This window comes from Accipiter gentilis, chromosome 6 (genome assembly GCF_929443795.1).
Source record: "Accipiter gentilis chromosome 6, bAccGen1.1, whole genome shotgun sequence".
Classification (NCBI taxonomy): domain Eukaryota; kingdom Metazoa; phylum Chordata; class Aves; order Accipitriformes; family Accipitridae; genus Astur; species Astur gentilis.
Genome location: NC_064885.1, coordinates 25462824 through 25490083, shown reverse-complemented (window position 1 = coordinate 25490083; position 27260 = coordinate 25462824).

Genomic DNA, 27260 nt, shown 5'->3' with positions numbered 1-27260 from the left:
ACAGTTAAAAGGAAACCAACTGTATCATCTCAGTAGTCTGTTTCTTCAGAAGCTTATGTCTGTTAGCATGGATGACACTTGCCCTGTGCAAGAAGGCCAGCAGACGGCAAATGTACCACTTGCAGCTCTTTTGAAGTCTCAGAGCTGGGCATCAATGGAATTCCAGAGGTGCCTTGTTCTCAGAGTATCCTTTGCACAAGACTGCATCTTGCTTCTGTCTCCTCATAGATAGCCTAATGTGTCTGTGGGGAAATGGTAGACTTCCTTGATGGAGGTACTGGTATTTAAGTATACCCCCATTAAAAAAAAGAGCCACCTTGCAATAAAATGTCCTATAAGGTGACTCATGGAAAGAAGGCACTTGCGCTCAGAGTTAAGGAGCGATTCGGCTCTTTCCCGAGACAGCAGCCTGCATGTAGCTGCTCAGCCCTTGGACTATGCATTAGTAAAGGTGAGGCTGGAAAAAAACATCTTGGCTAAGTTTATTACCCAAGAAGTGTGGTGTATCAATCTCACCTGGAGAAAGAGTCTTTAGTAATTTTTTTCTGTCTTATTGCTAAGAATGAAATCTGTTTGTGTAAAATTGGAGGCCTAAATGAAATCAGAGGTAAAATCCTACTTTTTTGTTTGCATACATTTTTCCATTGGTACATCTGCTGTGAAGTCAGTGGGGACTTACACTATAATAGAGACCTGCTTGCTAGTGGAGCAGGGGCTTCTCTGTGTAACCATCCTCACAGGGAGGGAGAGGAGGGAAATGGACAATCCGAAGTCATCATAGCTTCGCATAAGGTGTTAGAAAATGGAGCAAAGGGGATGGCTGTCTTAATTATTTTTTTAATTTCTTTAATTAAATTATAGTGAGGTGAGGTAATCTGTTGTTGTGATAAATCACATTTTGCTACTTAGTGTGCTAAGGAGCCAAAAGTGGGAAAGGTAAGAGTATTCCAGAACCTTTTTTTTCCTTGTCCTTAATCTCTAATTTTGATCTTTTTCTCACAAAGTTGTGACATCTGAAACAAAAAAAACCTAATTTTGTTTAGGTGTTTTACCTGATTCCTGTTAATCTTTCCCTGAATAAAAATTCTGTCTAAGGATCCTTTTTGCCATCTTTTTTTGAGACTTCTCTTAATTTGACAGAGACGGGCAACTCAAGCTACACTGGCCATGTTATGGCTGGTTGCTGAATCTCTCCCTGCCCCTCACCCAGTGAGCATTTTTCTTACTCTTCCATCACAAAAGTGGTTGCACCTTGCTGTTGCTCTGCAAGGAAGTACTTAACTTGTGAACTGATCTTTCTCTGAACCAAAGGGAAAACAGCTGAGCTTATTTAATTTTGAATGACCTGGCATATTGGGGGCAGAGGGCTTTAGCTTTATGCCTGTAAGTGCTGTTCATTTTGCAGCAGCATGCATGAGCTGGAAGCCTTGTCCGAAATCAATGCTCATGCAGCAGTAATTAGGCCATCCAGCTGTCCTGTAGTTGTGACTTCTCTTTCTCCCCAACCCCTCCTGGAAATTGAGAGTGAATACTCTTGTAATGGTTTGAATTTGCAAGGCTGATCTTTTGCTTAAGTGGTTAACAGTATATTCAGTTATTGGTAAGATCAGTGCAGTGTTTAGTTCAAATTTCTGGGCTATTAAAAACAGTCAGTTAGCTGTATGCTTGTGCTAAGCCTTGAAGCTGGAGTAGGAGTGTGTAACTTTGAGTTTTAGCTCCGTTCTTCCTGATGTTCTCCTCAGCTTTTCTGATGTGGAAGGAAAGTATTGGCATACAGAGCTTTTGTGTTGCTGCATCTCTGCCCACATGTTATTTTTGGAAAGTAAGAATCAAAAAACCTACAACCCCTCTTCTGGGTACGACTAGCATGTTCAGCTTCTGTTAAGAATGAGTTTTCAGTTATCTGAAAGGAGGGATGAATTTAAGAGGTTTTAAAGGAAGCTTCCAGTAATGTAGGAGATGTTAATATAATATGTCCATCTTTGTGAACATCTTTTATAGATCCATTTAATTAAGCTAGATCCATTCCTCTGAATGAAGACAGATTGCACTGATACTAGTGGATTGGGGTATGAGAAGCATGGAAAAGGAAGAAATGCTACTGATAGGTGTTTGAGGTATAATGTGAGAGGAAGCATGTGGGTCTTCTAATATCAGCCTGTTCTCACCTTCTCACCTGTTTGGATTCCCTGCATGTGCTAATGGGAGTGGAATCAATAACAGTTATGTTGATTTGTGCCTTAGTCCAAAAAAGGTAGATTTGTGGCAGCAGTCAGTGAGGGAACCCTCCTTGCAACCACTGTGCTGCGTTGGAAATGAAGAAGGCTTTTCTTTGTGATGTCTCCACTCTTCCAGAATGAGACAATGGAAAGGAAATTGTTGTGGCTGAGAAGAGACCAGCGCTTCTGCTTACTGCTTATTTTAATTAAACTTTGCTGCATACCCATGCTATGAACTAAAACAGAAGTTTTGAACTCGTGGCACCTCAATTCTTTTTCTTGAGGAATGTAGACGTGGAAAGTTACATTAGTCAGTGCATAGGTACATGGCATCTCAGCTGCAGTGCAGCCCTGTCTAGATCTCAGTTGCTAGTTTCTGTTCCAGGAAGTTTCTGTTCTAGTTATTTCCTTTTTTTTTCTTCCCTATTTTGTGCAGTTTTGTTCCAGGTATTTATCTTCTGATATTTCTGGGCAATACCAGGCTGGCACAGCAGTACCCTGGTTCTATTCAGTGTTTTTAAGCACAATAATTTAAGCCATTAAAAAACGGTCCATCTGCTCACTTTCTGTGTATCATATGCCATGTATTTGATGGCCTTTTCTCTTAAACTACCAGTCCTAAACTACCAGAAGTATTTGTTCTTCAGCACTAATCACACATTCATTGTGATTTACTCTTGTTCTTTTGATTAAATTACTGCAGTGAATTCTTTTGCTGGGGTTGAGGCTTTTACCTACTGCTCAGTTTAGTAAAGATTCAAGGGAGGTGAGGTAACTTACAGTGAGATGAAGTGATACTATTAAATGTGGCATTTCCAGCTTCTTAAAATCATCCCTAGTGTGATTTACAATCAAAACCCAAGGCCACTTTCTCTTTTTGATTGCTGATAGAAATTAATTTAGAACAGGAAAATCTTATTTACCAATTAGAATTAAGTTTTGGCAAACTTTTAAGTGATTTTGAGGGAATTCAAAACATGAATAAAGAGGAAAGAAGTCTGTGGAAGGCAAAAGTATGGTTGAAGGACAAGTTCAGGAATCTTGCATGAAAATTAATTTAAAATTTAAGTAGAGGAATCTTTCAAAAATATAATGAAAATTTTAAGTGCATTAAAAGAGTTTTATGTAAGAAAACCAAGAGAAGTATTTAGCATTTCAAAAGCCGATGAGATGAAAATTCTCTTTATAACAGCCAAGAGAGCTATAAGATAGAACTTGCAATACCATGCATGTCATGCTATTAAAATTAAAACCTTGCTGAGCACACATTGATCAAGTCACTTTAATACACCTGCAATAAATGACTGTCTGACTCTTACCAGACTACAGGTAGAAAGAGCGTGAAGTTAACTCTGAAATATACAGTCCAGTGAACCAAAATCCTTGGTGTTCCTGTGGATGAAAAGCTATTAGACATGAACACTACAGTAGCACTGTCTATCCACTAAAATTTGATGTTATTCCTGGGAGAGGAGGTATTGGATTAGATCTAAATGCCAGCAAACCAGCTATTTTGGCACTCTGATTTAATTCTTGGAAGTACTGAGTTTTGAAAGTGGTATTTGCAGAAATCTGTCTCATATCCCCCTTTCTGGTGGCAGTGCTACAGCAGGTGAAAACTATGTATTTCTATGCCATTCCTGGTAGTATCAGCTCTGGAGAATGAGGGATGAATCCAAGTTCAAACACTTGATTCCCATGAAATGGGTGGGCTTTTTTCTGTGATTTGCATGTGTCTTTAGCTGTTAAGTGTCTATACTAACAGCTCTAGGCTCTAGCTACATACAGTGTCTACAGTTCATCAGTGAGACCCTTCATTGATTTCTTTAGGTTATCCCAGAAATTAAACTGTATTCAAATTGAAAAATGTCATTCTAGGCTTTGGAGGTCCTTCCTGCAAGTCCTCTGTTTGGGTTTGGCTACAGAGCTGCTGGCAGGTGAGTGCAAGTGAGTTTCCATATGTGCAACACGCTCCCCAGCTCACTCGCTTTGTGTGCTATGGACAGCTAGCAGCAGCTCCAGGGCTACGTCTGGCCATGGTTTGGTTGTGTGGTAAGCTCGGATATGTGCCAGTGGTGTGAACAGCTCCCTGTGTGCCTGTCCAGTGTGGACAATTGAAGTCTGACTCTGGGGGCAAGGGAGCTGGGACCTGTTGAAGGTGCTTGTGATACTTTTTCCCTTGCTCCTTGATGGACAGTTTTGGCCTTTATTTCCTTAGAATTCTGCATCCTACTGCCAGGTGCCCTGACTGCCCTTTCTACTTGGGTTGCAAATTTTCCCTTTCCTTCTAAAAAGCTATCTCAGACTACTGTTATTTGGAAATTCCTTGGAAGGTAATGGTTTGTCAGCTAGGCATTTTGATTTTCTTTGGCAGGCTGCCATATAGGATACTAGCATGCATATATTGTATGACTTCAGATCTTCATCCATTGTGGGTTAATTTAAGAGCTTAAATGAGAAGCTTGAGTAAAGAGTCTCAATGAGTTAGGGTATTTCTGTAATGAATGGATAAAAGAATCGCCTCTGAACTGCCTTTGAGCCACTCGGTCTGCATCACTAGAGAAGGCTTTCCATTGACTGTTTAGGGTGACTAGCTAGATTGCTGACTTGGGTGCCTTAGATGCTATACACTGAACTAAAGACCTTCAGAGGCAGTAAAATGTGGAGTCATGGTGAATGTGGGTCATCCACCAGAGCAGCCAGTAAATTGGAAAGCCTACCAAAGCATTGAGAGGGAGTGTGGTGTTCATGCTAGGGAAACCTGTTATGATGAGAAAAAAAGGATTTTTTCTGCTGGGAAATGCAACCTTCTGTCAGGTATTTGAAAGATAAGGATATTTCTAGTGGATGTGCAGCTAGGATTCAGATGATATCCCATAGGGAAAGGTGTTTTATCTCAAGTCTTCCAGCAACAAAATATAAGCTATTTGCTTGCAGCAATAACAAAGAAAAGAAAAAATGTTTAGGCATATTCTGTTTGTTTTTTTTTTTTGTTTTTTTTTTGTTTTTTTTTTAAAAGCATGTTTGGTGAACTGTGCCTGCCAGTGACCCCTTGTTCATGGGACTGGAATCTGGCTGCGCCACTCCCCCTCTGTGTCTGACACTATGGCTGTGGAAAGAAGATCTTTAATTAAACATGGAATTTTTTAAAATCGGGCACTGAATGACTTTGAAATGTTGCCAATAATGACATTCTTAAGTAATATTCTTACTTCAGAGAGAATAAGTACTGGACTGCCAGCAGACACCTTCCTTTTCATTTTGCTGTGACTGGCAGAAGCTGTTTTAAATAGGTAGAATGCAGTCAGAAGCAGCACACTGCAATTTCTAAAATCCTTTTGGACCTGAATGGCATTCTGTTGATAAAAACCAAAACATCGTCTGTATATGGACTTGCCTGTGGCATTTCAGGTAGCTATAATCTTGCTTCTGTTGGCATCTGTTTTGCACCCTCGGCTCCTGGCACTTCTGTTTGGGGGTGGTGGTATGGTAGCACTGCTTTAGTTGTTTTTTTGTCTTTTCAGTGAGTCGCTCTCCAGGTGCAGAGGAGCAGGTGCAAGCAGGCTTTTTGTACCTAATACAAAATGAAGGGTCTGTTTGTGTGAAGAAGCTTCTCGTATGCTCCTGTGCTCAGTCCCACCATCACAGTTGGTATGGCTTATTCTGCCCTAGAAGCTCTAAACCACAGAAAAATCCTTTCTATGTTATTCCATTCATGTTGTTTCCAAAGTTGCACCCATTGGTTTTACAGAATTACAGCTTTAGTTTCATGCTAGGCGATTCTTTTTTAGCTTAATAACATGATCATTAGAGAAATCCAGTGTTGGTTCATATGAAATTATCCTTAGATTATTCTAATTCAGGAAGTGGTTTCAGTTGCAGAAAAGCATGTCAGGACTAGAGTGCCTATCACAGACCCAGTGAGGATAGTGTTAGATATTGCTGATGCATCCATCCATCCTTATAATTTGTAGGCTACTGGATGCAATACCAGAGTGTGATATAGGACACCTGGGCTCAGATTGCTTCTGTGCTTGCTTGAGCATGGGAATGTGAACTTGGATTTTTTTGTGACAACTGTGATCATTCCAACCACTGGCAAATTGCTGTCTGGTGAATTTAGTTCCTTAGCTTTTATTGAAAATCCCCCAACTGCCATGTCCATGTCTACCTCCCCTGACCCGACAAACAAAAACCCACAAAGACCAAATCAAGTAAGAAAACAGTAATTTTGGTTGTAGGGAAAGGGGAAGGGGTTTCTTGACCTGAAACAAATGTTTTCGTCTTGCATAATATTTAGGATACTGATTTAGGGACTGATGTGAAATACTTCTGGTTCTTCATCTGGTGAGCCATGACATCGATTATTCACACATGGTGGGTTTGTTTGTGCTGTGTTAGAAAGGCAGGCATTTTATAGGAGGTTTTATGTTAACTTTTGGCCTCTAAGACTGGAGTCTACCTGATCTCTCTCCCTGGCAGAGGCTAGGAATAACTTACAGTAAGAAGACATAGAAGAGAGAAATGCCTCTCTTCCACAACCTGTCTCTGCTGTGCCTTCCTACCTGTCAGGAGATGTTGGTAGAGGTTGACTGAAGTTTGGATGCAGAAGAGGCTCCTCTTTCTTTTATGTCTGTGCACAGGAGAGCAAAGAACAGCCCTGTATGGAGCTGGCAGTTTAGAAGATGTGAATGGCCCCTAGGAACGGTAGCTGTGAATCCATCAAGTTCCCTGGGTAAAAGTAGGAAAGTAGGAGGAAACACTTGAAAAACTTGGCAGTCGCAGCAGTTGGAGGGGAGCTGAGCTTTATTCCTTGAACAGTATTTAAATTGTTGCCAGAAAACCCTTCCCCTGCCCTGGTAGCCTTACATACCTGGAGAAAAAGTTGCTAATGGTCTAATGTGACTCCAGACTCCCTTTTCTGTCTTTAGAAAGTTGATGTAGTGTTTCAAAGTTACTAAAAAAATAAGTAATACTTTCTTTAATGTGTGTGTTGGATTAATTATATGACTATTTCAGGTTTCTCTCCAGATCTGAGTATAACAGCTTTCCAGAACTAACTTTGGTCAGGTTGTAAGTCCTATTGCGTGTGCAGTTTTTCTTGCTAAATTCCACGATGTGACCTATGTCATGTTATATGCACAGAGCAGGCAGGACCTCTGCCTTGTTTTTTATAAACCTTTCTTGTTCAGCTGCTAAGGCTAGCTAGAAAAGTGCTTGTTAATATGGTCAGCTGATTCCCATGCTTCCTTACCTCAATCCATTTCCAGCAGCTCTGCAGCAAGCAGGAAACTTTAGCTGTGTATAGCCTTCCTGTCAAGGGGCCACTGAGGGGTGGATGCCAAAGACATTTTCTCTGCTTTCCATGTGAACACGGGTCTCTTGCTGAATTCCACAGCAGTCTCATGTGTTACTCTCCATGAAATCGCTGAATTACAGGTCTGACAAAACAGACTTCCATCTGTGATTCTGTGTTGAGAAGCTGGATGATGTACTGGGTACTGTAACATAGGAAAAACACTCACAAAAATAGGCTTACTGATATTTGTTGAGAACATACCAAAGGCTGCTTTTTTTGACATTTGATACTCAACTTTGCCATTCTAGATGCAGCTTTTATCTGATCCACAGAAGTTTACTGGGACATATTAGGTTGAATGTTCATAATAGTTTTCTCAGTGATCAGCCTTGCTGAATTTTCCATGATGCATATGATAGATTTTTATGCAACTCCCATTAATAGTTTACCAGTTAACATATTTTTGTTGTGTTTGTCTTCATGTATTTGGAGACATATGCATAATTCAAAATTGTTATACTAAGTGAAATGAGCTTAGTGGACTTTGAAAAACGGTTAAACATTTATAAGTGTAATAAGATAACCTAGAGTTATGTTAGAAAGGATTAAAAACATGAGATATAAATCCCTATGCCTCGGGGGATAATTGATGGAGTTTAAAAAGGAGTTTCCCTGATGGATAAATTAGTCTATAATTGCCCCCATAGGGACTCCCTCCTTAAACATCTGATACTAGTGTCAGTCAATACCGTGCTTGATGGACCTTCAAACTAATTCAGGATGGCAGTTCTCATATAGTAACTAACACAGTATTGTGGTGTATATTGTGTTCCTTTCTGGCAATGTAAAAAATATTTACTGTTTAGCAGTAGTATGTTATAGTAATAAATTGTATCTTATTATGCCTATGTGATACATCACAGTGTGTAATAAATTATAATGCTGGTACTATGTAATGGCTCTTGGATTTGTACTTTACAAGAAGGAAAGGTCTCTCTCTTACAAACAGTGGAATTAGGTGACTCATTTTGGGCTAAAACTCTTCCTATTTTAGTGTTTTAAGTAGTAGTAAAAGGGCTCTGAGTCCAAACTGTCTGAGGAGACCATTAAAAGACAAACCAAGGGGAGCATTCTTCCTGTTCCCACTCTGACTCATGGATTTTTCATATGAAGCTACCATGGGATTTGTGACAGAAAGGGCCTCAGGCAGAAAAGCAAGATAAATATGTAGGTAGGCAGGGACTGAAAGCCTTGTCACCTCTGAGGCATCTTGGATGTGTGGGAGAAGGGTCTGGGGCTCCATGGATTAGACCTGAGCCACTTCTCAGGAGACTTGTGTAACTCCAAAACAGTGAAGGTGGCAGCTGAGTAAAATACTCAGAGAACAAAGGCAACAGAAGGTGTGTTTTCCTTTGCTTTCAGTGATCTAACAAGTCATCTGCTAGGGGCTCCTTGTGCCACTTTTATGGAGCCTTGAGAAATGACTGTCAGTGTGAAAAACTATTACCTTTTGAGTATGTGGTATTCTTAATGAGAGTTACGCTACTGGATCAGGGCTACTCATAAGCAATAAATCCTCAGATTTGCTGTGCGTTAATGACAAATTAACACCACCATTAAAAAACCCCCACAAACATTCCCTGCCTACTTAGTACAGATTCAGTTCCCCAGCCAGTATGCAGAGTCTTCTCCCACAGAGGGAGTTGAGGAATATTGTAACATCAGAAATGCTTAATCACACAGTTATTTGTGTAGTCATCCCACAGTGCTGTAAGGCTGTAAGTGCTGTAAGGTTGTTGCTCTCTGGCTGGAGTTTTGACTAATTCTCATGCTACTTGTGTATTGCCCATCTGGGAGCCAAATTCTCTCCATGGTCTGAGAACCACCTTAAAAGTGAAACTGCAGCAGGATGTGTGTTGGCCCCCTACTTCACAGTCTTTGCAGTGTAAAGGAAATAGAGACCATGCTTTATAACATTTAGTCCCTTTTGTAAATGACCTCAGGTTTGTACCTTTTAAAAGGTTTGGTGTGGGTTTTTTTTTTTTTTTAACCTTTAATTTAGTTACATCTAATTTTTTTAAGGGGTGGAGTTAATTTCCATGTATGTCATCACTGTAGACTTGGCAGTCAACTAGAACTGTGAACTACTACCTTTAATTACAGGCTAGACAGTATTTTGGGCAGCTAGGCTGAATATTTTCTTGCCCAGATTCAGCAATGATGTAAAAACTGGCAGTAGAAGACTCACCCTAGTAAAAGTCGAGGTTGAGACAAATGAGCACGAACACTGCTGCTAAGATTGTTCTGATATCTCACTGAATAGTTCCCTTCTTTGCTCTGAGGGAGTAATTCAAAGAGTTTTGAATTCATTCCCCAAAATCGATTAATAATTATGAGAAGATAAGCACTGTACTGGAATAAAAACCCACGAAACTTATGGACTAGTCCTAGCCATTGATTGCACCATGGCAGTGTGTGGTGACAAGACACCCCCCCTGTTGTCCTACTGAGTGAATACCAAAAGGGGTAGATCTGAGAACGTTGCTGCCTTGGAAGATGGAGCCCCAGCCAGGTGGTGTAAAAAGCTTGAAGCTGAAAGGAGTCAAAGAGGGTGAGTAATAGGCATCTGAGGAGACGTGAGGAGCTTGGCTGAAGGGTGAAGGAGCTCTGGAGACAGGGATATCTCAGGACATAGTCGTAAGTAATTTTAGACTTTTTACTATAATCCTACTTATGACAAAATATGTATGTGCCTGTAAAACCAGTGGCTTTTGTGTCCTCTTATTTTCAGTATTCATGGTTTCTGTTTCATTTCGTATTTACATAGTTTGCTTTTGCATTTACTTACTAAAAGGTTGTCTTGTGGGAATTTTCTAGATGAATTATCATCTCTTTCCAATTAACAAACTGCACAACAGATTTGTAGCTGATTTGTATATCAGGTTTTTAGATTAAAATATTACAATCTAACAATCTGAAAGTTCTTTTCACAAGTGCATTTTCTCACTCACATGAATTCATAAAAGTGGGAAAGGTTTGTCACTGACTTTTTGCTACAGACATGAGATGTAAAAGCCACGTTTGATGAAAGGTTTGCAAGGGTTCATGAACCTTGTTTATACTATGAGTTGGCTTGGTCAGCCAACAGTCTGCACAGGGACAATCAACAAATTGGGTATTACTGAATGCTGGTTGTACCTGGCTCAGTGCATAAGATCTGAGTGCCATGGGCAAGCTCGGTGGTGGTGTCAGGTGAGTTTTGTTTCTGGACATGCATTCTCCTGAACTTAAAATTATGAGCAGGGGAAAAAGAAATCTTGGGTTTGCTCAAAATTGTGGAGTGAACAGCTGGAAGATCATGCAGAGTCAGTTGAAATGAAGCTAATGGGCACATCTACAGGTAATGTGGTACCTTTTGCTTTTGCTATTTCCTCCCTGTTTCACTACTTCCATCAATCTTGTTTTATATCAGAAAGATATGTTCTTGAAGATGAACTTCAGAATTAATACACCTAGACTGCCTATCTTTTCTTCATACTAGTGAGCATTTGGTGTTAGATGCAGAAAGAACATGAAGCTGCACAGCAAACTGGATTACTCTAACTTTCCTATAAAGCCACAGTCACCTGGTAGCACTGTCAGAGTTACAGACTGCAGACTACAACCAACTCTTGTCTCCACTTTCCCTGTTCTGTGTAGAATTGACATTGAGCAAAACTGTAAAATCAACGTAACATCTGAAGTTGGTAAAAGATGAGTGTTTTGCTACTGGAGAGTCCTCACATTGTCAAGATTATAGTTTAAGGATAAAGAATGGAGGTTTTTTCCTCCCTGCCCCCTCTCATACAATGTTGTCTCACGCAGCCTGCAGGTCTAGTAAAATGAGAGCAGGTCTCTTTACACAGCTAATCTTGCCACAGTACATAATTCAATGCATTAGAATGCAAAAAGGAAATAAACATCTGCTGGCATATAAAAGGAAAGTCCCTTTTTTCCTGCAGGGAAAGCAAAGAAACTTTTAGTAACTGTCTCTAGGCAAGTTTTCTTGCAAACAAATGTGTATGTGTTACCCTCTCCACCCCCATTAAAAAAAAAAAAAGAAAAAAAAGAAATGAAAGGAGTTAAGGGTTATTGAGCACTGTGAGTTTTAGCCATTTATCACAGGTGTTCCTGTAATTGTGATTCATGGGGAACAGTCAGACTGTTCAATGACCATCAGACTCTGGCTTTCTGGAGTGAGTGTCTTGTGCTAGTGCTCTGTGTTGCAACATAAATCATATTGGTTGACTTAGCTATGTTGTATTTTTCTCTTATATGTGCTCTGGGCACGGTTTTCTTTTTGCCTGTCATATCTTCTCACTTGTATTTTCATGCTGGGCAATTACTAAATGACTGCTGTTCAGAAGCCCTGGGGAAGTTTGGCACAGGTGTGGTGTCACTGCCTGTGAAGACTAGAGCTTCTGCAGGAGCCATGTGGCTTGGGAGAAGGGATGGTCGGGGAAAGCATGGGTGGACTTGTGCATTCTGTCTGCCTGGCATAGGATGTGTGGATTGTTTTGATTAAGACTGGAAGAATTGACCTGCATAATATCTGAGATCTGTTGGTTTCTCAGGCTACCACGCTCATCTTCTGGTCAGCCTGACTGACCATTTCCTGTGCAAGATCCACTTTTGAATTTTCTTGGCCTTTCTATTCTTGTCAAGCTTCTGTTACTATGGAAGAACACTGGGATTGGTCTGTTTGTCTTGCAATAAAAAGCAAAATTTCACACTGTTTCTGTTGGTAAAACAGGATCAGACTTTAACATTCTAACTTTTGATTTAAGTTTTTAATATGTCTTTAAGAAGTAAATATAGGTAGCTATACCAGCATGTTTGTGGCAATAGAAAGTTGAAAATAGGCTCAATTATTTAGTGTATCTTGTGGCTTTCACAGCTTGCACCTATATGGTTCCTTAGGCTGCAGTCATATTTTTAATAGATATAAAAAGTATATCTGACTTATTCAGTGATTTTTGAGCAGATTATTTAGGGCTTGACAAGGTAACAATGAAGCCAGGCAGAGCTTTAATCTTATTTCTGATATGAAAATCTACCAATGGCCTCTGTAGTGAGCACCAATGAAGAGACTATCTTTTTTTTTTTTACTGCTTCAGTGTTTTCTTATATATGCCACTTTCACCATGGTTATTTGATGACCTTGCCAAGTATTTGAGGAGAATTCCTGCTTAGAATATTTCATGGGGAAAAAACCCAAACAAAACAAGAACAACTTCTTTTGGTTGTTATGCTTTTAGCATGTAACTTCTCAAAACTTTGTGGCCCTCAGTGTAGCATTCTAGACCGCATGCTGTTTTCTGTATTCTTGGGACAGAACATCCATTTTTTGAGATCTTTTTACTTCTAAGTGCCTGTTTAACTCTTCTACCCAACTGCTTTTAATCCTTTTAAAAATCTTTGCTGCATGTTACTTATTATGAATCCTATACTGTTTAATAAAGTCGTCAGGAGATTTAGTCTTTAATTGGTGCAAGAACATCTGTAAGTTCCTCTGTAGAAGCACAATGTTCAAGTGCTGTATTAGAAGCCCAAAATAAATTAATAATCCATGCCACCTGTATTTTCCAGAATTTTGTCAGCCATTTACCAATTTACATTTTCCTTCTAATTTCCTTACGACAGCCTTCCCTATTTTTTAGGTCATTTTCTTTTCAAATTGATGAGTGTTTTGCAGGATAAGTGCATCTTTGATAGTACAAAGATATTTTGTATGTGTGTAGAAATGTGTTGTAACTTTTCTGCGGTTTACATCTTGAACAAAATTCTGTGCTTATAATATTGCTTGTTGAGTAAATCTCCCTCCTTTCTGTGCCCTGATGCTCCCACAATTCTCCACATGCTTGGATACCCCTCTCCCCTCAAATATTAATGAGATTCTGTCAATGATTTGAAGCTTCCCTGAAATAATGGCCAGCTACCACTCTGTGCTTAATTTACTCTTTCTAGGCTTGCTTTATAACTTTCAGGATTCACCACTTCATTGAAATATTTTTTAAATAAGAAAACCAATTTGCTCTATTCTAGTTTGTATTTTCACATGCAAGTTTAATGGTAAGTTTTTAAAGACAAACTTGTTGCTTGTTCTTTGTTTGGCATCTTTAATTTTCTGTACAGTTGCTTATCCACTTTGTAATACAGCATGAACGATTGTAGTACTCACAGAAAACAGCATTCCTCATGCCTGTGCAGTCCCCTTGTCTGTGGCATTACACAAGCATAAGCGAAGGGTGAATTTGGCACCTGATGTGGATGAGTTGCACCTGAACTCACTTTAAGTATCTAGGTGGGAATTTATGCAATATCAAACAAGCTGCACTTTTGATTAAGTGAATCAGAGTTTTCTGGTTAGGACAATCTACCCTAGAGCCTTATAGAGAAGGATGTGGGAAGGCTCAAGTGTTTGCTTTTAACAGGGTAAGGTGGTATTTTCCAAAGTGGGATACTTTACCAATATAATAAAGGAAACTAAAACACAAGCTGCTAGATCTTGACGGGAATGTAAATTGACTTGTTCTGCTTGGTGGAAAAGCCCCCTGACCCAAAACATGTCATTCCATCTGTCAGCATGTAGGCACTGCAGGAGAAGAGAAATGAGTGCTGTGGCTTTTGAGGAGTTACTTTTGGAATCGCTTACATAGCACCTAATCTGTACCCTGGTTTAAAAGATAAACAGTTTTCTGCTTTACATCAGAGGTAAATATTTTTTAATTCAAAAGTAGGTAAATAAAACAAAATGTTGTTATGGAAAACTTTACCTTGTTTCTATTTTTAGTCCTATTCTGGTTAAGACAGAATAACAAATAGGTATTACACTTAGATCCATCATACACTGGACATATCTTAGCTCATTGTCTTGCTTGCAGACATCTCTTGATGGAATTAGTGTGGATCAGCTTTATGCTGGTCTTTCCAACATCTTGCTGATGGTATTTAGTTTTGATTGTTTACCTGATGCATACTATTTGTTCCAGGCATTTTATTTTTTCTTAAATAAAGGCATAGAATAAATCATATTGTAAATCAGAAAAAAACCCCCAATGCTATTTAGGAAATACCTTAAATATATTCTACTGCACTTACCAAAAACCTCAAACACACACGTGGGGAAATATCCCCTCTTTCAGTACATCATGAAGTGTTTCTTTTTACAGAAATGAGATGATTTTCATGTATTCTAAAACTTATAATATTTTCCTTGCTTTTTGTGACAAACTTCCATGAAAGAGGGAGAAATCTGTTTGGTTCTGATGCGGTTTCTCATAACAGCTGAATCTTAATGTGCATGATTTCCTCTAATTCTTATTATTACACAAAAAATGTAGTAATCCAAAATTTTTTTACTTTACTGCTTTGTGCAAATATTTAGCTTCATGAGGTTCTTCTCTCTGCAGATTATGTAGTATCGTAGGCATTCGTGTCAGTTTACAGAACAAATATGGTATGATTCTACCCTCGGAGGCTAATACTTAATATTTACATGAACAGTGGTCGGAGAATGATCATAACTGTTTTTTGAGGATAATAGTCTACCAGCTATGGTTTTGAGGTTGACTTTTAGATATTAAGGTAGATCCTCACCTGGTATAAATTAGCATATTTTCTTTGGTCTTGGTAGTGCTTTGTACATTCAGAATTAAATGTGGTGTCAGATGGATTTTTTTGCATGATAAGGAAAAAAAATACACACTTACTGCTTCTTATTTCTTTTTATTTACTTCCATGAGAGCTTCCAAAATAATTTCTAATTGTAAGAATATATTCCAATGATACAGCATCATGGAAATGACCAAGCACCTTAAAATTAATCAGATACTTAAGTCCTCTGCTGAAGAGAGGACATACTGTATTAGATCATTACAGTAGCTATGGCTGTTGACATAAAATGTGAATTTCCTCTGGGATTGTACAGTTGTATCTGTTAAACAGATAAATATCACTTGATACTAAGGCATCATACAAACAAAAATTCTGAGCACTGAAAAAGATTTTTTTTTTTTTCCAAGCTGGGCAATTAATAAAACAGATGCAGATATTATTATGTTTAGATTTTATTGTTTAGGGTGAAGTATTTTTGAATGAACATAGAAAGCTGAAGTGCATTAAATGTCTCTTTCAAAGCCCCAAAAGTTTTGGGTTTTTTTTCCAAAGGAATAATGTAAGAAATTAGTCAATATCACATTGTAGAAAAAAAAGTGAAAAGTTTACCAAACCTTTGCTGCAAATGTTAGGTCTGGTCAAAATGAAGCTTACAAGCCCTAAAATATTTCCTCTCTATCATTCGGAGGTACTCTCTGATGCTTGAAAAAGCTATCTATCTGTTAGGTGTAAAACGATTCCATTATGGACTGAGCAAATGATTGCTGATGTTTTATGTATTTTACTCTACTAATTAGACCAAGAAAATATTTCAGCTGGAAGGGACCTACAACAGTCATCTAGTCCAACTGCCTGACCAATTCAGGGCTGACCAGAAGTTAAAGCATGTTATTAAGGGCATTGTCCAAATGCCTCTTAAGGACTGACAGGCTTGGGGCATTGACCACCTCTCTAGGAAGCGTGTTCCAGTGAAGTTATATTGCATTGTATTAGGAACTCGAAACCTGCTGTACTGCCATAGAAAATTTGGCATAAAACACTTTTCTTAGTCTCATTTTTGACAGAAAACTAACTTTTAAAGAGTGAAAATTTAATAAAACAGAAAAGGCCAAGACAAGTTTATATAAAAACATGGCATTTCTTACATTTTTGGCATGTAAATGTTTGCTGTTTCTTACAAAGCAAATTTTGCAACAAATGAATAGTTGTATTAAAATGGCAGTTTGCTGTGAGTGCATAAATCCTAAGATTATTCTTGAATTGATAACTGCTTTTTATTTTATCTGATTACTGATTATGCGACAGTCTATAGCCTTAAGAGTAGTGATAGGAGAAAAAACTTTGTTTCATCCACAAAAAAATCCCCATCAATGTAGTTGACAGACCATCTGGGCCATTCAGGTGTTAACTAGAGATGATTTAGGTGTATGAGACCTTAGATGTAACTCAAGGAGTATCTGCATTACCTTCAAAACCTATCTTCAAAGGAATTTAATTAGGATAGATGGAGATGGAAGGCAAAGGCATGTAAAATGTAGGAAGCCGTGTATAGGAGATGGGGTGATTTCCTCTAGCTTGTGTCTCTGGCTTTTGCATCTGAGATGCCCAAAGTATTTGAAATGACAAATACTGTATCAATTGGGAAGGACTCCTGTTATTAAGTAAAGGCTAATATTGCCTTAACTGTGTCTTTTAAACTTGGAATCTTTTATTTCCACTTGTAATGCAGTATTTCAATATTAATAGAAAAGTTTATCCTTTAAGTGCTGAGTGCTTGAAGGAATGGGTCACAACTAACAGGTTGGGAATAAAAAGCATCCATTGAGGCAGCAGTTAAATTTCAATGGTTTTAGAGATTTTTCTAAACACATCTGATGGTGCAGATTGTTCAGGAATCTAGAGCCTGGGCAATACTTCCTTTTGATGTGCAGGAGATCATCGTGGTGGGCAACAGCATCAGGAGCTTGTTTGTGAGCAGCTGTTCCCTCAGGTAGGGACAACTGAGTATTTCCCCCCTTTATTGAAATGGGTAGAAGAGACAACCCCCATTTCCAGACAAACCCCAAAGTTTCACAAGTGTTTTTATAGATTAGTAGGAGGTGTTTGAGCTGTAGTTCCTAGTTCATCTCCCATATGGAGCAGGTTCTGTATTCCACAATAAAATGGTGATTTAAAGTGAATTGAAGGTAGGTGTTTTCAATTAGCAGCTTACTGAGGACTTTATTTCTCAGTAGAGAAATTAATGGAATGTAGCAGCATCTCTTGCTGATTAAAAATCCTGTTTAACACATGAAACATATTTAGGTTTATATTCATATGGAAGGAGTTCAAGCTTGAGTTATACTCTATTTACTTAAGTTCAATTTCTGTACCTGAGATGGAGCAAGCTGTGGAAATGTCATGCCTGCCCCAGATCTGCTTCTGCACATGAGAAAGCACCTTTATCGTATTCTGTATCTTAACAAAGAATGCAGCAATCAGAAATAGGTTTTAACCAAACATAAGAGTGTCTCAATTTTGAGGGCATCCTCATCAATTTTTGAAGGGGTGGGTGGGGGTAATCTTTGGGCAGGCAGAGAAACCTGTGAGTTAGTGATTGCCAAGTGCACACAAGCTAAACATCTGATGCCCAAGTTTCAGCTTCAGATACATTGTTTTGTTGCCAGTGAGATTTCATTTTTGGAAGTAATGCTTTTTAAAGACTACTGAGCTAAAGGGACAAAGGCAACTTAAAACCAACCCATTTGTAAAAACATTCAACAGTCACAACGCAGGCTAAATTTTAGAGTTTCTGCTGGCATATTTGAAAGGTTTGTAATCATATTTTACTTGATAGAAAGGGACTGGATTGTAAGAGAAGGATCCTGGATACTCGCCCACTAGGTCCCACCTATTTTTTGGGTCCAGATTTGGGTCTGAGTTAAATAACGATTGGTTTGTATGTAAAAGTTTGTGCCACTCTGAAATGAAGAAGTGCTAAGTGGCTACAATACAGGTTGTTTGGTTTTTGTTGTTGTTGATGGTTTTGTGTTTTTTTGGTTTTTTTTTTTCTTCGTTTATTTTTTGGTTTTTTTCCTGTCTCCGGTCCTACCAGAAATAGAAGTGTTAGTTTTCCTGTAAGGAAAACTTTTTTTCACAGATTTTCCAGCTGTGTGTTAGAGGTGAATAATTTGAAAGTAGGTTTTTGAGTACTATATTTACAGTCTCTGAGGGGAATTAGACATTAAATTACTGTTAGCAATCTGGACTTTACAGCTTAATCCTGCCATCTTTTTACAGTAGAACTCCTGCTTAAAACAAAGTGTATATTTTATGTGGTTATTTGGAAGGAGATTCAGGCTTGAATTATCATGTCACAATCCTAGAAGTATGCTAGTGCAGCAGAGTGTCTAATTAATAGATCCTGGAGGTTATCTTGGCGTGTGTTCAGCACTAGGCAAATGTACCCAAATGGTCAGTTTGCAGCCTGGACAGAGCTTTTTTTCTGGCCTCCTGCAGCTATCCAGAACTCTGGAAAGTGTTACTCTACAAGACCTGTAGGACAAGTCTTCAGATGTTTCAGGGCAACACTTCAGTTTGGAGGTTTTGTTTAAAAACTTCATTGCACTTTGACAACTGGCTAGTGGCTTCCAATACAGTCATGTGGTGGTTCCTTGTGCTTTTCCCACCTCGGTATCACAGTTTTAGCATTGCCTGGCAGTTGGATATTATGAAAACAGAGTTCAAAGGAGGAAGTGTAACTCCTGGTTTTAGAGGTTGTTCTAAGTGGAAAAACTTGCAGCGCTGCAATCTCAGTGTTCACATCCTATGAGCTATGTGGAAAGGAGGTGCTGCTGGAGTTGGGTAGATTTTATTGTTGTCTATAAAGGGTTCTAAACAATTTTTATTCTAGGCTTTTTTAAAACAGTTATAGGAGGTTCTCCCTCTTACCTGTTATAACTCTTTCAAAGCCTTAATGCATAGCATTTTATTCTAAGGAATAATATACCTATTCATCAACATTCCATTGCAAAAGGAGTAAAAAGATTACCAGACATCTGTGGAAAATATTATAGTTGAGAGGACAGAGATGGTCAGCTCTAATATTTCTGTAGTGCTCCTCTGATGCATCAAGCTTGCAGAATTTCTCTGAAATACAACCGCTTGTTTCCTGAAGAATGTTCTCAACTGTTTCTAATGCTTGATTGCATTTAAGTGTGTATACATGAGTGTATGGAAATGCATGGAAAATTTTATACCCACATATCATGAAGACCCTTTCCTCCAATGAATTAACTTCACAATTTGCCTGGATAACTTCACAGATTATATTCAGGGAACTTAGATTTAAAACATTAGACTAAGCTAGGAATTTTAAAGCAATCTGTGCAGCAGTAATGCTTCTCTTATTTCATGCTTACATTTACTTTCTATCACTTCTGCAGGAGGTCTGTTCTATTCAGTGAAGCGTGTTGAGCATGTGAAAGGTTGACATCAGGAATAAATGCCTTGCTGAATAAGGGAGATGATCTGAACTGTAGCCAGAATTTTTTATTTTGCAAATCCCACCCTTTACCTGTGGTACTGATTTTTTCCAAATGATAGAACTGAAAATACTTCTCTTGGATTTCTGAAGGGAATATCGAGTCTTTCATCAGTTCTACTGCTTCAAGAGTAAGTACTACTTTCTGCAAATTGATGACCATCCAGTAGGTAATATGAATTGGTAGAGTGACTTAAATCCCTACTGGGCACATAAGTCTTCCACACCAGTACCGCAGTAATATTGTAATGGGCACTCAGTGGGCACTAAAAAGAAAAAACCTCTGAAATGGTGTGATCCTTTCTCTGTATGTTTTTAGGCAGCTTGTGATGGTGGTCCTTCTGTGGACAAGTAGCATTTCTTCTCATAGAAGTTTAGACTTTAAACCTATTATTAAAAAGACAGAAAAGAAAACATGACTTCCATCCAAGACCATAGTTATTCACTGCCTATCACAGCATGTTTATTAACATGTTTCCATCTGCTTTGGAATGTGCTGTTCAGGTGATTTCCCCCCCCCCCACCCCACCCCCCCCTTGTGAAATAATTCTTTTCATGAATACATAAGATTTGGTATGTAACTCCGGAGATCAAATTACAAAGTTCAGATACCTTTTCACTCTAAACATCCATTTCATTTATCAACACCTTGTATGCAGTTTGTCAGTTCATATTATTCATCAACAAAATTTGCATATGATATTAGTTTAAAAACCCCCACAACAACTAGTCTATTAGGGTTCTCCCAAGAACATTAAAGCAAATGCAATGCATCTTAGAGAATGCATTTTGAAAGAGGTAATATTTAATTTTTTTAATCACAATGAGTATGTATTCTGGTATTTTTTTCCCCTTTTTCACAAGGTATGTGTTTATAGTGTGAAATAAAGGTTTAAATTATGCACATGGATTTCTTCCTTCATGGAATAAGATTAAATGTAGCTATTCTTCCATGCACACAGACAGTTCTATTAAATAGAAATTTTCTTCCTTGTGCTTTGAAATGATTGTAAATTATTTCTGTGTGCTGGGAATTCTCTTCTGAAAGGTGGAGTAAAAACAGATCTGAGTTGGTGACCTGGCAACCTTTTGAGCAGGACAATGGAAGGAGCCTATCCTAGACTCCCTAACGGCAGCAGTCCCAGTTTCTTGAAGTTTGCTGTGTGAGCAGTGAGGCTAAAGAGTATTCGTGATCGTCCATAATGACCAGTGAACAGTCTGTGGTTGGCAATATCAAACTGGTTTGAACTGAAGTTCAGAAGGAAAGATAGAACCGGATCTATATTTTCTGGTTTAGGTAGAAGAGGAAGAAGCTGAAAACTTTTCCTTCTACGTTGCCCATGTAGGAAAGCAGTGTTTTCTGGGGTAAAAACTCAGAGGTTTTCTCTTCTGTTGTCACAAATAGCAGAAAGAAAGGGCTAAGTATCTTTTTAACCCCTGCATAGTCAGTGACTTCAAGATTTATTTTAACTGGTTATCACAGATTCATGGTGAATTCTGTCCACGTCAGGTATCTTTCTAGAGCTCTCTTTGCAATATTAGGTCTTGTTTGGTCTAGAATCCTTGCTAACAAAGGAATAAGGTAACAAATACTTGAAATTTTTGTCTCTACTTTTTACTAGATTCATTGTTCTGTTGAGTCTCCAGACACATCCATGTCTGCTAAAATGCAGTGTTTATAGTATGGCTGCATTTGATTCAGCTGCAATTGTCATATTTTTGTGGCTTCTGTTTCACAAATAAGGTGATGTTGGTAGATCATACGCAGTTTTCAAGTAATAATGTTACTCTGTGCATTTCAGGAAATCTAGCCAAAGTGTATTTCTTTTGTGAGATTGAAGACTGCTTTATGCACAACCCTTGCTTCCTCATTCATATTACTTTTATTCCCTTGTCTCTCCTATATATTTTTTTTTTTTTTTGACTACTTTGTGAACTCTTATCTAGTTTCTTTATTCCTGGCAATCACTGCTGCCACTTCATACATATACTGTCCCTGGTTTCTGGTGCAGACAAAACTAAATTTCAAATGCTTCAGATATTGCTACCTTCTGTAATGACTTTGAGTAGTAGCCATCTCTTTACTTCCCTAGATGCATAAGCCAAAAGCTGCCAGTTATGAAAGAAGATGCTTTTGTTTTGTGGTTTCAAAGTATTCTACCATAATCATATTGAGAAACAAAAATGTTTGATCAATATCATATTTTGTTGATCAACAAAATTTTTCTAATGTTTTAGTTCTGAGAGTGGTTTCTGACAAAAAAATTTGACTTCTGTTTTTTCATAATCACAGACACATTTTTGCTGTTGTTTATTTCATTTAAGTGGTGTGTCTTGAGAGAGAAACAATGGCATATTCTCATTGTTCAGGAGAATTCCTAATGTGTCATGTTTTCAGTTTTGAGAAAATAATTTCTACTTTGCACATTTTTCTCTGGAAGCCTATTTTTTGCTTTACATATGAGAGTATTGTAATGGATTCTTGTTGCATATAAAGTTAAAGAAATTGTTTTCATCAATATTGAAAACTGTGAATCAAATATCACAGTTTACATGAGAGCTTAGGAGGTTTATGTGGAATAATTGCTGGAGGTGACTTATTGATATGTCCCTCTCCTTAAGGGAAGGTAAACCTCTAGGGTGGAATGTGGTGAATATACACAAAATCTGTTCCATAATAATTCCCTAAGCAACATAACCTGCAAACCGTAGATATTAGCAACACCAGGGGAGCTTGGTATGCTGACTCTGAGAAGCAAAACGGGGTGGAGTGGAGCCATCGTGTCCAGGGTCTGTGACACTTCAGGGATAGGGAAGTGGCATGATAGGAACAAGAATGGTAGGTCCCTGCACTGAATCCACTGAAGCAAGGAGGTAAAATAACGGGGGTTCTGTCGACCTACTGTCCTACTTCTATTTATCTCCTAAGTGCCCGGTCCTGGGATACTGACATGCAACATCATGTCCTTTGGGTGAACTTTGCTCATTATATCATTATAATACCAAAACACACCTCCATCCCAAAAGTTACCCACCTCCAAGGTGCGACAACCCACCCCCCACTGAGCATGCACTCTGAATTTTTTCTAGCATGTACCTCTAAAAGTAAAGTGAGAGAACTTGATACTAATCAAAGTAAAGGTATGTATGACTAGAGTCACTCAAGCTCCACCGAAATGGGGAATTAATATAAAAAGGCCCAAAGAGAGGGGGAATGTTAGGGAAGACATCATCATAGACAAGTCAGGAGGACATTGCGACTTCTGGGATCAGTTGATGGGTTGAACCTCCCCCCCCCCCCCCCCCCCCCCCCCGGCCAATAGGGATGCCTATTGGGTGTGATTTGAACACTTGGCTGTAGCAAGTGTGTTCTTGGGAAACAGAATTCTTTAGAGCTCTTTTCCTTTCATAATTTAATGTGCTTGTAGTCAACTGTATTATTATTTGCATGTGCTTTGCAGACAGTGTATTTATCACCAGCAATCCAAAAGAACCTGTACTCCTGTTGCTTTAATAAGCTGTCCTGTTCGTTAATCTAGCTGTGATAGTTCGTTGAATGTGACTAAATTGAAAGTACAGTGCACTATTAGAATCTAAGCCTAGCCACCCCCAGCTCCTTTGATACCCGAAGACAAGCTGGAATGCAAGGGGGTTTATTTTCTGCCAAACTTCTTTATGCTTCAATGCAGCAGTGTATATAATCCAATGTTTAAGAACTAGCTGAAGAGTTGAGATCCACTGGATCAATTTGCTACTCCAGTGTGGATTTCCTGTTTGGATGAGGGCTTCTCATGCTTCATTTCCTTAGCTGCAATGTGTTTACAGTTGCACAGGGTACTGTGATTAATGTTTGCCAGGTGCTATAATACTGCTGTGATGGGAACTGTCTAAATATTAACAATATCCAGCAGAGTAGCAGTGTGTTTCTGAGACGTATAGAGTCTGATTTTTAGAAATGTCCAATGAATCTCATTGAACGTGACTGTAGAATAATGTGCCTGCAGAAGAAGCATCTTCACATCTGCTAAACTTATACCCCTCAGAAATGAGATTTCATTGCATTTGAAAGAATAATGGCTACTGTGCTTATCTATGCAATAGCTCTTTTTTCATAATTCCTGATAATCCAGTCTGAGTTCTGTAGGCTAATCTGCATATAACATAAAATACATGTACAACAGTCTAGGTAAATGCTGGCCATGAGAGTTGAGCATAAAGGAACCTATATCATTTGCTCCTATTTGTGCCCCTCTCGTATCTCCTGTCCATTTGGGTAGTCTTGCATTAAATCAAGTCCCCAGCTGCATGCAGGGTCTGGTGGTTTTTGCCTCAGATAAGTGATGGAAGTCAAAGTCATTCACCTGTGCCTGGCTCAGAATTCTGCATCTACAGATACCAGTAGAGGATAGGAGACCCTTTTTTCATCCTAGAACATGACATTACTCTAGAACACAGGTTTGTTCAGGTTTGTTATTTTTTGTAGAAATTATCAGAGTGCATGCGTAAGTAGGAGGGGATTTTTCTATGCAAAGACTGCCTTCTGGACCAGAACATCATTAAAACTATTGGCCTCTGAAGAGGGAGAAAAATGAAATCCTAGTATGTGTGCTTTAAAAAAAAACAAAACCAAACCAAACAACTTGATAACTCTGGCAATACCTGGGCCTCAATAATTAGCTCAGAAAACATTCCTGGGAATATTAGCTGTACCAGATACTTGCTAGTATAAGCTAGAATTGTTAAAATGTTCTTGGAAATTGAGGGGAAAATATCTGTTGTCTTAACACACCCTTGGATATAATTAACAGGTTCTACTGTTTTAAGTTGCTTCTAAAAGGCCAAATGACATGCCCAGGTATTTCCTTAACAACTTTTTCAGTTTCCTGAGTCTGGCATTTCACAGTAGCATTACTACAAGCATTTAACTGGTCTCTCTTGTATATCTGGCAGTTCTCTCCATCAGTTCAAACTTCCTGTTTGCATTACCTCCCACTCTCAGTAACAGGAGAGGTATACCTGCATATACTTTTTTTTTTAAAGTCTATTCTTGCATGTTAAGCTTCTTGTGGAACTACAGAGTCAGTCAGGCTGTTTTTACATCCTGGTGCTAGCTAATCTTGTGCTCTTCAGCTGTGAAAACTTCATGTTTCAGCAAAATAACTTGGTAGTATTGTCAAGCATTTTGACAGTGCTTATATTCAGCTGTGGAAGTAATCTCATACTGGGAACATGGCTTCACATCTGCAGTGGGACCTGGACCCATCAGCACCTGTATATACCTTTGGGAAAACTTGTTAATGTCAGCATCATTCTTCATGGGCTCAGCGTTAAATCCTACAGGAGCAATGCCCAAAGCTGCAACTTTGAACATGGCCTTCCCTGAAAATGCTTCTCAGAGTTGTTCTTAATTAATGTCTTCAAAGTCTGAGTTTGTGACTTTCTCAGTAAGCTTGTTTTGCTTTTGAATCTGCCACTTAGCTAAGTAACATTAAATGCTGCTGTCAAAAGCTGATTGATTGCCGCTTTCCATGAACTTGGATGCAGGCCACCCAGTGGGTATAGATTTGCATTTGGTGCAGTTTTCCATGCTGCTCTATTTCTGGCTCCTTGATGGTCATTTCTTTCTTTCTCATCTACTACTTTAGTTTAAATCCTCATTAGCTTCTCCTCCCCTATCTTCCTCACCTCTGGATCTTTCTAAACTTTTTCTTTGTATTCTGCATCCCTAGAGGTTTATTTTTTTTTGTCTGTGGCTACTTTAGCCACAGTATTTTGCAAAATTATATACCAGAAAAGAAGTATGCTGCCAAGTGAAATGCAGTCAGCTCCATGGATGGCCCAGAGAACATGGGGATCAGTATCCTCAGTATCTGCCTTCCTGCAAAAGAGAACAGTAGCGGTCATCAGGGATCCTGCAGTTTCAGGCTTCTGTGGGGATGGTCCATGAAGTTTGCATCTCAAAGGCTTTTTCCAAGTGTTCTACCTTTTTTGTTACAGCTTTCTCTGAAACAATAAATGCCTGTATGGTAAAAAGGAAGATAAGTTCCATTTACCTCTACTGGAGCTGTTTATAGAGGAACAACTTTCTCTCCATTGGAGAAAAGCTCTATCAGGATGGTGGGAGCAGTTAGATATTGTTCTTTCTCATGCTAGAAATCAGTTTCACTGGCTACATTAGTGTCCAGCTGTATACTCTAGCAAGAGTAAGAGATTTCCAAAGGTCCTGTCTTGCTGAGTGTATGAACAAGCTGGATGCCATGTGGGTGTTGCTTTAAAAATATTCTGCAAAGACTTCAAATGAAAACTTAGATTCTTCACCCTGATTTCCAAAGGCCATGTCCTTTATTAGAATGCCCAGAGGAGGCTCCTGTCACCAGAGGTAGTAAATTTAGCAACTTTATTCAGACTTTCACGGGAACAAAAAGAGTGCCAGAAAGCTCTAAATTAATGAATTTAGAGGATTCACTGCACTGAGGGTGGAAGATCATAGCAAGCTACATCTGAATGCAGTATCCCATTTCTCCTCCTTTAAACTTGGCAAAGATATGTGATATTCACTATTAGGGTAAAATTGTGTGAAGCAGCTGCACTGACAGATAAAATTAATTATCCTTTACATTGCTGACATTAACCCTACTTGTCATCAGGCTATGGGAAGAGTGGCTGCCTCATCAGGTCATTTTGTGAACACATTTACTACCAATATGTTATTTTAAATTATCATAAAACATAATGAGTCAAAATGGAGACTGTCACCTGTGGTTTTCTATCAACACTTTAAGATGATCATATCTCTCAGGTTTTAAAATGTAGAGGGAAAAATGTTAGTAGCCATCAGTTAGGCTTTGGAGTTCCCACAGGGCACATATGTCTTAAATATTCCTGTAAGTGACTTACCACAGTGAACCTGAGATAGTGTCATTAAAAAGATCCCCGAGATCAGAAAGCTAGTCTTGGCTGTAACCACCAGTTCTGCTTTCTATAGAGATGGTGCTCAAATAATGGGCAGGAAGAAGTACTGGCATACCATAGAGAGTAGGATGTCTAGCTGGTGAGTTTCATGTGAAAAGGCTACTCTAGCTTCATTTTTGTCTCTATTTATGTGTTCCAATAATTGGGATGAGGTAATATTTACCCCTAGTGTTGGACTGCACTAACAGAAACCAGGACCTGGACTACGCTGAGAAGCAGAGCTGGCCAGTGGGTCTACTGTCATGCGCTCAGGTGAGATGAGCTTGTCTGTCACCTCTCTGGCTATGCTGTCTGGCTCTGGACCTCTTAGAAAGATGGGTGGGTTGGGGCAGTTCTGCTAGTGAAAGGTGTCATGCTGGCAGCCTGGGGGTAGAGAGGTTCTTGGCCTCTGTCAACCTGGTGGCATGATATGTTGAGGAATGCTGGTCTAACTCTTCATGTGCTATGGGGAGAATCTCCAGGGCATATCTTCAGATACAGGGAGCTGGGAGGCCAAGGACTGGCTCCCTAGCATTTGTGGAGATCTCTAATGGAGGGCATGGTGTCCATAAGTTTCTAGATTGAACCTTTTGTAATTACATTGATACCAAAT